General features: G+C 34.4%; 3 non-coding genes across 3 annotated transcripts; all 3 read right to left on the bottom strand.

Annotated features, from left to right (window-relative positions):
- Nucleotides 1–1,109: 1,109 nt before the first annotated feature.
- TRNAF-GAA lies at nucleotides 1,110–1,182 on the bottom strand. Its single transcript has one exon. It is a non-coding gene; the product is annotated as a tRNA-Phe (tRNA).
- Nucleotides 1,183–1,789: 607 nt separating this feature from the next.
- TRNAF-GAA lies at nucleotides 1,790–1,862 on the bottom strand. The gene has a single exon. It is a non-coding gene; the product is annotated as a tRNA-Phe (tRNA).
- A 1,471-nt stretch (nucleotides 1,863–3,333) lies between these two features.
- Nucleotides 3,334–3,406, bottom strand: TRNAF-GAA. Its single transcript has one exon. It is a non-coding gene; the product is annotated as a tRNA-Phe (tRNA).
- Nucleotides 3,407–13,084: the final 9,678 nt, after the last annotated feature.

Raw genomic sequence — 13,084 nt, 5'->3', positions numbered from 1 at the left:
GTTTGTATAACTGCCTGTTTTGGAGGTACATGAGCTGTTGTAATGAATTCACCATCACACGCAGATCTTGCCTCCTTAGAAAAAATCACAATACCTCTTTTCTGTTTACAAACCATCCGATGTCATGGGGAGCTAACACTGTGCCTGCTATACACTGACGTGAGATAGGCTATTCATAGAGAGTTGGCTGTTTAGTTTTTTCCTGACGATTAACCACTATATACAAGCCAATAAGAACTTGGCATGTTATGAGACAACTTCATTTGGTAGTGAATTATCAAAAGCTATCAAGGGCAATTTAAACATCCTCAAAATATTTATGTGGTTAGAATTTGAACGTCAGTCACATAGGTGCTTATTTAAGAAACTGGATGCAGGCCCATTCAAACCTTGGACCTAGGAGACTCTCTCTCTCTCTCTCTCTCTCTCTCTCTCTCTCTCTCTCTCTCTCTCCCAGTCTCCCTATTTCACTCTCTCTCATGGTTTGCATTCCAGTACCTGCAGAATTTCATGCTTTAACCTTGTCTCTCTAAAATCAGTCCAAGCTTGTCTTTCTCAAATCACTCTAACCTTCATTCTTTTGCCTTGGTTTTTCCAAAGTAGATGATCTCATCTCCTGTGTTATTTAACTCCAAGAGGACTATTGGATGAGAATTTTGCAGGGATAATCATCCAGCTGAATGCATTTCATTTCTTCCTTAAACTTTGAAGGATGCTCAATGGGCCCATTATAAAGTCAGTTTTGGACATGAGTAGAAATAGGTTTATGTTCCATTCTTAATCAGATCATTAACTAATTGCCTGTCTCTATCACTCTTGCCTTGGTTGCTCTTTCAATGGAAAACTTGTTTGACTAAAAGTGTTTTATCTCTCTTTAGATTTTCAAAGTAATTTGTATTTTTTCTCAGTTTCAGATAGCATGGATTGTAATAGTAGTCAGATTGGTGATGAGACCTATCACAGAACATTCTTACTAATACCACTCAGCACACTTTCATTGCTTTCTTCCTGCTTACTTTAATTTTTAATGTATATGTTGAGGATCAGACTTTGAAACACACATATTGACAAAGACCTGACTGCTGGGTTGAAATCTCATAAACACATGCTGCTGACACCCAGGATTGAACCAGAGACCTTTAGATTTTCAGTCTAATACTCTCCCAACTGAGCTATTTCAGCTCAATTAAAAGACTACTTTTGTGAATTCGACTGCAGCTCATCTCATTCAATCTCTATTTTTGTCACCATATTCCACCTTACTGCCAAGCATATCAGCTTCTCAAGGAATCATCCACTTGTATAAGAAGCAGCTCAAAGTACACTGTTAGCTAATTGTTTCCCTCTCGATCTCTCTATCTATATGTACGTATATACATACATATATAGAAGGAGACATGGATAAACAGATATTGACTTATACATATATATATATATATATATATATATATATATATATATATATATATATATATATCTATGAAACATACATACATAAGTATATATATATATATATATTACCATTATAGATTTTTTCTATGTCTGCATTCTTTCAGTGACTTCTAATCTTGCTAAAGGTATCAAGAGCATGATTTAAATATTGGTCATTTTGGAGATTAAATTATCACAGCGATCTCTTTTATTCATACAGCCACGCACATTTTCATTGATTCCAGCACACCTTACCTTGATTTTTAACATACGTGTACACACATATTCCAGTTCAGATGTTATAACATATGTATTCCCATATCCCAAACTGAATAGTAGGAATCTCAAAAGGTTTCTTTGCCGAAACCCGGGATTGAACCAGGGACCTTTAGATCTTCAGTCTAACGCTCTCCCAACTGAGCTATTTCGGCTCATTAAAAAAGCATCACTTCTGAAACTTCACCGCAGCTTATTTAAAAGACTTCTGGATTTTAAACAAGTCCTATCTCAACCAATATTTGTTATTCATTAAAATTTATTTTTACTATTACTCAAAACAACTTTTACAGCAACAAGCAGCAAACATTACATGGAAATTATCCATAATGCATGCACATAAAAGATATATGTGGCAGATAGAGACAGAGAGAGAGAAATGCAGATGGATAAATAGATAGATATTTTGATAGATCGACAGTTTGTCTTTTTTATCTTTCTCTGTGTGCATTGCGAGTGTTTGTATAACTGCCTGTTTTGGAGGTACATGAGCTGTTGTAATGAATTCACCATCACACGCAGATCTTGCCTCCTTAGAAAAAATCACAATACCTCTTTTCTGTTTACAAACCATCCGATGTCATGGGGAGCTAACACTGTGCCTGCTATACACTGACGTGAGATAGGCTATTCATAGAGAGTTGGCTGTTTAGTTTTTTCCTGACGATTAACCACTATATACAAGCCAATAAGAACTTGGCATGTTATGAGACAACTTCATTTGGTAGTGAATTATCAAAAGCTATCAAGGGCAATTTAAACATCCTCAAAATATTTATGTGGTTAGAATTTGAACGTCAGTCACATAGGTGCTTATTTAAGAAACTGGATGCAGGCCCATTCAAACCTTGGACCTAGGAGACTCTCTCTCTCTCTCTCTCTCTCTCTCTCTCTCTCTCTCTCTCTCTCTCTCTCTCTCTCTCTCTCTCTCTCTCTCTCTCTCTCTCTCTCTCTCTCTCTCTCTCTCTCCCAGTCTCCCTATTTCACTCTCTCTCATGGTTTGCATTCCAGTACCTGCAGAATTTCATGCTTTAACCTTGTCTCTCTAAAATCAGTCCAAGCTTGTCTTTCTCAAATCACTCTAACCTTCATTCTTTTGCCTTGGTTTTTCCAAAGTAGATGATCTCATCTCCTGTGTTATTTAACTCCAAGAGGACTATTGGATGAGAATTTTGCAGGGATAATCATCCAGCTGAATGCATTTCATTTCTTCCTTAAACTTTGAAGGATGCTCAATGGGCCCATTATAAAGTCAGTTTTTGGACATGAGTAGAAATAGGTTTATGTTCCATTCTTAATCAGATCATTAACTAATTGCCTGTCTCTATCACTCTTGCCTTGGTTGCTCTTTCAATGGAAAACTTGTTTGACTAAAAGTGTTTTATCTCTCTTTAGATTTTCAAAGTAATTTGTATTTTTTCTCAGTTTCAGATAGCATGGATTGTAATAGTAGTCAGATTGGTGATGAGACCTATCACAGAACATTCTTACTAATACCACTCAGCACACTTTCATTGCTTTCTTCCTGCTTACTTTAATTTTTAATGTATATGTTGAGGATCAGACTTTGAAACACACATATTGACAAAGACCTGACTGCTGGGTTGAAATCTCATAAACACATGCTGCTGACACCCAGGATTGAACCAGAGACCTTTAGATTTTCAGTCTAATACTCTCCCAACTGAGCTATTTCAGCTCAATTAAAAGACTACTTTTGTGAATTCGACTGCAGCTCATCTCATTCAATCTCTATTTTTGTCACCATATTCCACCTTACTGCCAAGCATATCAGCTTCTCAAGGAATCATCCACTTGTATAAGAAGCAGCTCAAAGTACACTGTTAGCTAATTGTTTCCCTCTCGATCTCTCTATCTATATGTACGTATATACATACATATATAGAAGGAGACATGGATAAACAGATATTGACTTATACATATATATATATATATATATATATATATATATATATATATATATATATATATATATATATATATATATATATATATATATATATATATATTACCATTATAGATTTTTTCTATGTCTGCATTCTTTCAGTGACTTCTAATCTTGCTAAAGGTATCAAGAGCATGATTTAAATATTGGTCATTTTGGAGATTAAATTATCACAGCGATCTCTTTTATTCATACAGCCACGCACATTTTCATTGATTCCAGCACACCTTACCTTGATTTTTAACATACGTGTACACACATATTCCAGTTCAGATGTTATAACATATGTATAAAACTAAATACCACTACAACTAAGAGGCCGTAGTTAAAAGAAAAGGTAACTATAATAAAATAGTAAACTTCGGACTCAACACGACTCTGTAAAACTTTGAATAACAATATAATTTATTTAGTTGTGGTAAGCGCTTTCGCGTACCTTCCTGTACCCTTCTTCAGACCATAAATGTTTCAACAAACTAACAGCTTTTTATACAAAGACATAAACACTTAATTATTTAATGACAATTAAACACATTCAATAATTCAATAAAACAATTAAAATAGTTTAAAACAAATACATGAAAAGGGCATACTCTAAAAACACTTGTGCAAAAGGAATTTTTAAAATGCCATATAAGCTGGACAAATTCTAAACCTTCTCTATGAATATAGAATAAAAAAGCAGTTTGATTATTTAGTGGCATATATATATCAATAAAACCAAAGCATATAAAAACATATATCTAACTAATGGCCTCAACTTATAAATATATACAACGCATTCAAACAAATGAATGTATTTGTGTTGAATGCGTAAATATAAGTATAAATGAAAATATATTAGTGAGAATGAATCGAAGTGTATGAATGTATGTTGTTTCAAAATTCATCAATAAAACCCTGAGGGTTTAGACAAACATATATACATACTAACTGCTGTTATACAGATATAAAAATATATATATATACTATGCAATTTTATGAGACTAGAAGGAACCATTCCAAAAAACTGGTGTAAAATAAAAGGGGGGGGGGTTACGTAAACAATAATAACCATATATATGGTATATAAAATATTAATACAGCAAAGTAAAAACTGTTACTAAACAAATATGTCAAGCTAGTTAGAAAAGGATCAAGTCATGCATCAAGTACTGCTTTCCATATGTAAGTAAGAGAATATGTTGTAATGATGTAAACTCAAAACAGTTACCTACGTGCATTAAGGTATGGTTTAATTGAAACGTAGAGGTTCAAACCTGGATAGTAATGCCCTTTTAGTCTAAAAATCCATTTTAGTTCTTTAAGTTCTAATAAGTTGATATAATCTCCTCCTCTAGCATTTGGTTCTACTATTTCAAGTACTCTAAACACAAAGGAATGATCTGGATAACTTTGTAATGTTTCTAGAGCATTCAATTCATTTAATTTCTTAATATCATAGACATGGTTGTACACTCTATTTTTGAGCTTACGTTTTGTTAAACCAACATAAAAAGCGGAACATTTTTCACAGGTAGCTAAATAGATCAGTCCTGAACTATCACAGGTAGCTGAAAACCTTGGCTTAAAGACATATTTAGTTTCAGGATGTGTAAAGACTTGTTCACTAGTAATGAACTTACAATAGTTGCAGTGGTTGCAAGGATAAGTACCTGCTTTCTCAACAAACTTCTGTCCTATTCTGCTAGGTTTGTCACAGAGCATTCTTTTAAGACTTTTATTGCTCCTGTAAACAAAGTGGGGTGTCTTGCCTACTAGTTGTTGTGTATAATCATCAGTCATTAACACTTTCCAGTTGTTACTAATTATTCTCCTGATATTTGGACTATCATTTGTATAAGTAGTGAAGAAACTTAGTTTCCCTGCAGAACAGGGTAGGTTTTTACTTTCAGTCTCATATGTAAAGTTATTTTCTAATAGTAAGTTTGAACTTCCTGCTTCTTTCAAGACTTGTGACCTAATGTTTTTCACTAATTTTTCTTCATACTTTCTTTCAATGAAAATACTCTCCAAGCTGTCTGCTTCACGAATTAAATCATCTTTATTTTTACAGATTTTGGATATTCTTATGAACTGACTCCTTACTATCCCCTTAAAGACATGGCGGGGATGCATACTATCATAGCACAGTATGGAATTTCTCCAGCAGGCTTTTCTAAACAGGGTAGAACTTAGCTTACCATTATTTATGCTAAGACATACATCTAAAAAGTTCACTGATTCATAAGACATATGTGCTGTAAATTTAAGAAATGTTGTGGTAGTTTCCAAGTGGTTTTTAAACTCAATAAACTCTTCTTTAGAGCCTTCCCAAACCAATAGAATGTCATCTACAAAACGGTAATAAGCCAATATTTTCCTGAACAACGGCTGAGTAAAAACAAAATCTCTTTCCCACTTATGCATTACCAAGTTTGCATAGGTGTTTGCACTAGGGGTGCCCATGGCTACCCCTGATATCTGCAGATACAAACACCCTTCAAAAACAAACACATTGTTGTAAAGGACTAAATCTAACAGCTGACAAATAAGAATGATGTCATTACTTTTTAGACATGAAAACGCTGACAATAGTTCTCTCACTGCCTGGACTCCTTCAGCATTAGGTATAGATGTGAAAAGACTAGTCACATCCAATGTAGCCAGTAGATGTTGCCCCTTAACTAATTCTTTGTCAATGGAGTCTAGAGAATCCAAAAGATGGTAGGTATCTCTCAATATATTTGGAATTTCATTAACTATGGGCCTCAGAGTTTTTTCTAAGTAGACTGACACCTTTTCTGTTATCCATCCCTCGCTAGCCACAATTGGTCTAAGGGGTGGGGGTGTGACTCCTTTATGCATTTTAGGCAGTCCTTTGATGGCAGGTAAGAACGGTTTGTCTATGATGAAATAATCGTAAAGTCCCTCAGATATTTGGCCACACATAAGTAAATCATAAATCTCATCTTTAACTCTAGCTAAAATTTTTAACAGCTTAGGGTTATCAATTTCCTGATATGTAGTGTGGTCTTTCAACATGTCAAACATTAGAGTCTGATATTCTGATCTATCAAATATGGCTACGCCGCCCCCTTTGTCTACTGGTCTAAAGACTAAGGAGGGGTCATATATCAGTTTGTGAAGGGAGGAATGCATACCATTCGTCATATTAAAATACATACATTTTCTCTTATTATTCATATAATATTCATAAAGTTCCTTTTCACATAATTTAATAAAAAGTTCAACATGCCCTGGTATTGCCGGAAAAAATGAGCTTTTTCTTTTAAAGTTAAAAACATTAACATCACCAGCATCTCTTTCTGTGGGTTTAGACTTAAATAAAATTTTCAGGGCTATAGAGCGCCCAAACATTCTGAGGTCAGTCAACAGATCCGAGAGGACGCTACTTTGCGACGGGACAAAGGACAGTCCCCTATTAAGGAGCTCTTCATCATGTACTGAAAGCACGTACCTGGACATATTAAAGAAAAGCTGATTCCTTATTGGTAATGTCTCCTTCTCTGGAAGGCTTCGTTGTCTTCCGATAACTTTCGTTTCTTGCTCCAGCTGTTTCGGCGTTCTCTCATTGGGGCCAACTTCTTTATAGGGTACGGTAAAAAAGCCATGCTGTCGTTTTTAGGAATTGCACCTAGATTCTTCTGAACAAGTTTGTTGCGATACGCTTCCTGGTTGGAAAGAGGAGTTGATGTAACCACCAAGGGTGTTGCAACAATGGGGACTTCTGGCGGTGTAGTAAAGTTCTCTCTTGAGCTGTCCTCTTGAACAGCCCTTGACATAGCTAATGCTAGCTCTACTGTCGTTACGATGGTGTCATCATGAGGCGCCGCACTTGGTGTCTGCATATGAGCCTGAATATTAGGTGATTCTCTCCTTGGCCAAATGAAGACATTCCCCGAGGAGAAATCTTCAAAGTCACGTTGCAGCTTTTTGTGTTTGATTTGCTGCAAACGGAGAGCGTAGGAGCTCACTTGACTAAATAGACTATCCATTCTTCACTGGTATTGATCACCTGGAAAACTTTCAGTTAGTTCTTGTTGAGAAATGTTAATTTTAGAAAGTAACTCTTTTTCTATGGGACTAAAATAGTCTATAAGTAGTCGAACATACTGCATGCTGGCTTCCAAGTTAATCTCCTGCCATCTCTTAAGCAGGAAGGGATGGGCATCACCATAGGAGGGCATGCAAAGTATACGCATGCCTCTGGGAATCAACTTGAAGCATACACAGGCTTCCATATGTTTTCTCTGCCAATTTAAACGTTGAAACTTGTACAAATCATTTTCCAAGATCTTAATTTTAGTATTAAAAGCTTCTAGGTGGTCATTATTAGTTTCTATTATGTTACCATTCGGTACTTTCAAGTCCAGATCCAATAAAGGATTAAGTCCATCATTTAGCAATGTTGTCCACATTTCTTTCCTTTTTGGTATCCTCGGTTTTGGCACATAGTCTAGTTCCACATTAGGAGTAGTCATGTCGTGTGTTGTAGCGGAATTAAACCAGGAAATATATATATAAAACTAAATACCACTACAACTAAGAGGCCGTAGTTAAAAGAAAAGGTAACTATAATAAAATAGTAAACTTCGGACTCAACACGACTCTGTAAAACTTTGAATAACAATATAATTTATTTAGTTGTGGTAAGCGCTTTCGCGTACCTTCCTGTACGCTTCTTCAGACCATAAATGTTTCAACAAACTAACAGCTTTTTATACAAAGACATAAACACTTAATTATTTAATGACAATTAAACACATTCAATAATTCAATAAAACAATTAAAATAGTTTAAAACAAATACATGAAAAGGGCATACTCTAAAAACACTTGTGCAGAAGGAATTTTTAAAATGCCATATAAGCTGGACAAATTCTAAACCTTCTCTATGAATATAGAATAAAAAAGCAGTTTGATTATTTAGTGGCATATATATATCAATAAAACCAAAGCATATAAAAACATATATCTAACTAATGGCCTCAACTTATAAATATATACAACGCATTCAAACAAACGAATGTATTTGTGTTGAATGTGTAAATATAAGTATAAATGAAAATATAGGGTATTAGGTCACAAGTCTTGAAAGAAGCAGGAAGTTCAAACTTACTATTAGAAAATAACTTTACATATGAGACTGAAAGTAAAAACCTACCCTGTTCTGCAGGGAAACTAAGTTTCTTCACTACTTATACCAATGATAGTCCAAATATCAGGAGAATAATTAGTAACAACTGGAAAGTGTTAATGACTGATGATTATACACAACAACTAGTAGGCAAGACACCCCACTTTGTTTACAGGAGCAATAAAAGTCTTAAAAGAATGCTCTGTGACAAACCTAGCAGAATAGGACAGAAGTTTGTTGAGAAAGCAGGTTCTTATCCTTGCAACCACTGCAACTACTGTAAGTTCATTACTAGTGAACAAGTCTTTACACATCCTGAAACTAAATATGTCTTTAAGCCAAGGTTTTCAGCTACCTGTGATAGTTCAGGACTGATCTATTTAGCTACCTGTGAAAAATGTTCCGCTTTTTATGTTGGTTTAACAAAACGTAAGCTCAAAAATAGAGTGTACAACCATGTCTATGATATTAAGAAATTAAATGAATTGAATGCTCTAGCGAAACACGTACAAAGTTATCCAGATCATTCCTTTGTGTTTAGAGTACTTGAAATAGTAGAACCAAATGCTAGAGGAGGAGATTATATCAACTTATTAAAACTTAAAGAACTAAAATGGATTTTTAGACTAAAAGGGCATTACTATCCAGGTTTGAACCTCTACATTTCAATTAAACCATACCTTAATGCACGTAGGTAACTGTTTTGAGTTTACATCATTACAACATATTCTCTTACTTACATATGGAAAGCAGTACTTGATGCATGACTTGATCCTTTTCTAACTAGCTTGACATATTTGTTTAGTAACAGTTTTTACTTTGCTGTATTAATATTTTATATACCATATATATGGTTATTATTGTTTACGTAAACCCCCCCCCCTTTTATTTTACACCAGTTTTTTGGAATGGTTCCTTCTAGTCTCATAAAATTGCATAGTATATATATATATTTTTATATCTGTATAACAGCAGTTAGTATGTATATATGTTTGTCTAAACCCTCAGGGTTTTATTGATGAATTTTGAAACAACATACATTCATACACTTTGATTCATTCTCACTAATATATTTTCATTTATACTTATATTTACACATTCAACACAAATACATTCGTTTGTTTGAATGCGTTGTATATATTTATAAGTTTAGGCCATTAGTTAGATATATGTTTTTATATGCTTTGGTTTTATTGATATATATATGCCACTAAATAATCAAACTGCTTTTTTATTCTATATTCATAGAGAAGGTTTAGAATTTGTCCAGCTTATATGGCATTTTAAAAATTCCTTTTGCACAAGTGTTTTTAGAGTATGCCCTTTTCATGTATTTGTTTTAAACTATTTTAATTGTTTTATTGAATTATTGAATGTGTTTAATTGTCATTAAATAATTAAGTGTTTATGTCTTTGTATAAAAAGCTGTTAGTTTGTTGAAACATTTATGGTCTGAAGAAGCGTACAGGAAGGTACGCAAAAGCGCTTACCACAACTAAATAAATTATATTGTTATTCAAAGTTTTACAGAGTCGTGTTGAGTCCGAAGTTTACTATTTTAATATGTTATAACATATGTATTCTCATATCCCAAACTGAAAGGTAGGAATCTCAAGACGTTGCCATGCCGAAACCCGGGATTGAACCAGGGACCTTTAAATCTTCAGTCTAACACTCTCCCAACTGAGGTGTTTCTACGCATAAAAAGGCATCACTTCTGAAACTTCACCACAGCTTATTTAAATAACTTCTGGATTTTAAACATGTCCTATCTCAATCAATATTTGTTATTCATTAAATATTATTCTTATTATTACTCAAAACATCTTTTACAGCAACAAGCAGCAAACAATATATGGAAACTATCCATAATGCATGTAGATAAAATATATATGTGGCAGATAGAGACAGAGAGAGAGAGAAATGCAAATGGATAAATAGATATTTTGATAGATAGACAGTTTGTCTTTTTTATCTTTCTCTATGTGCATTGTGAGTGTTTGTATAACTGCCTGTTTTGGAGGAACACGATCTGTTGTAATAAATTCACCATCACATGCAGATCTGGCCACCTTAGAAACAATTTCAATACCTCTTTTCCGTTTACAAATCCTCCGATGTGATGGGGAGCTAACACTGTGCCTACTATACACTGACGTGAGATCGGTTATTCATAGAGAGTTGGCTGTTTTGTTTTTTCCTGATGATTAACCACTATATACAAGGCAATAAGAACTCGGCATGTTATGAGACAACTTCGTTTGGTAGTGAATTATCAAAAGCTATCAAGGGCAATTTAAACATCCTCAAAATATTTATGTGGTTAGAATTTGAATGTCAGTCACATAGGTGCTTATTCAAGTAATTGGATGCAGGCCCTTTCAAACCTTGGACCTAGGACTTTCTTTATAGATGCACTTTGATACTCTCTCTCTCTCTCTCTCTCTCTCTTTCTCCCTCTCACTCTCTCTATTTCACTCCCACTCTCTCTCTCTCTCATGGTTTGCATTCCATTACCTGCAGAATTTCATGCTTTAACCTTGTCTGCCGTGGTTTTTCCACAGTAGATGATCTCATCTCCTGTGTTATGTAACTCCCAGAGGACTATTGGTTGGGACTTTAACAGGGCCAATCATCCAGCTCATTGCATTTCATTTGTTCCCTAAACTTTGGAGGATGCTCATTGGGCCCATTATAAAGACATGAGTAGAAATTTGTGTATGTTCCATTCTTTACCATGTTATTAACTAGTTGTCAGTCTCAATCATTGTCTTGGGAGCTCTTTCAACAGGGCAACTGGTTTGAGCAAAAGTGTTTTATCCATCTGTAGAGTTTCAAAGTAATTTGTATGTTTTCTCAGTTTGAGATAGCATGGATTCAAATATTAGTCAGATTATTGATGCAGCCTATCACAGAGCATTCTTATTAATACAACTCAGCATGCTTTCAGAAAATTCAGTCTTCTTACTTTTATTTTTAACATACATGTTCAGGTTCAGACTTTACAGCACATCTACTGACAAAGCCCTGACTGATGGGTTGAAATCTCAAAAGGGTTCCATGTCAAAATCCAGGTTTGCACCAGGAACCTTTAGATTTTCAGTCTTATGCTCTCCCAACTGAGCTATTTCAGCTAAGTCAAAAATTAATTTTCTCGTCTCCTTGTATTTGTTTTTTGTCACTAAATTCAGCCTTACTTCCATGCATATCGGCTTCTATAAAAAACATCCACTTGTATATGAAGCAATCAGATCTAAGTACACTGATAGCTAATTATTTCCCTCTATATATCCATATATAGAAGGAGATATGGAAAAATAGATATTGACATATAGATAAATAGACAGATAGATAGATAGACAGACATAGATAGATAGATAGATAGATAGATAGATAGATAGATAGATAGATAGATAGATATAGATATATAGATATATAGAATCTCATTGTGTTCTGACTGGAGTGCTTCTCAAACAATCGGCTAAGTATATTCCTTGTCACTTTAACTTTTCAGAGTTCTGCATTATCTTAATTTTTTGCCAGATGGAATTATTTTGTATATTTGCTGACTTTGTTTGCTGTTTTCTCATCTGTTCTGAAACTGTCCCCCCCATTCCTATGGTGGTGGAAAAGTTTATAAAACTGGTCTAACAGCTTTTGTGTTATGTGATTGTTTCAAGGCTTGCTGATTTAAAAATAGTCCATATTTGTAAATTCCTGCATACACTGTTAGAATCCCCTTGTCTTCTGACTGGAGTGCTTCTCAAACAATCTGATAAGTATATTCCTTGGCACTTTAACTTTTCAAAGTTCTGCAATGTCTTAATTTTTTGCCTGATGAAATTATTTTATATATTTCCTGACCTTGTTTGCTGTTTTCTCATCTGTTCTGAAACTGGTTCCCCCTATTCCTGTGGCGGTGTTAAGGTTTATAAAACTGGTCTAACAGCTTTTGTATTATCTGATTGTTTAAAGGCTTGCTGATTTAAAAATAGTCCCTATTTGTAAATTCCTGCATACACTGTTAGAATCTCCTTGTGTTCTGACTGGAGTGCTTTGCAAACAATCTGATAAGTATATTCCTTGGCACTTTAACTTTTCAGAGTTCTGCATTGTCTTAATTTTTTGCCTGATGAAATTATTTTATATATTTCCTGACCTTGTTTGCTGTTTTCTCATCTGTTCTGAAACTGGTTCCCCCTATTCCTGTGGCGGTGTTAAGGTTTATAAAACTGGTCTAACAGCTTTTGTATTATCTGATTGTTTAAAGGC

This window comes from Protopterus annectens, chromosome 7.part0 (assembly GCF_019279795.1).
Source record: "Protopterus annectens isolate FY-2018-M chromosome 7.part0, PAN1.0, whole genome shotgun sequence".
Classification (NCBI taxonomy): Eukaryota; Metazoa; Chordata; order Ceratodontiformes; family Protopteridae; genus Protopterus; species Protopterus annectens.
This window is presented reverse-complemented; position numbering and strand designations above follow the sequence as displayed.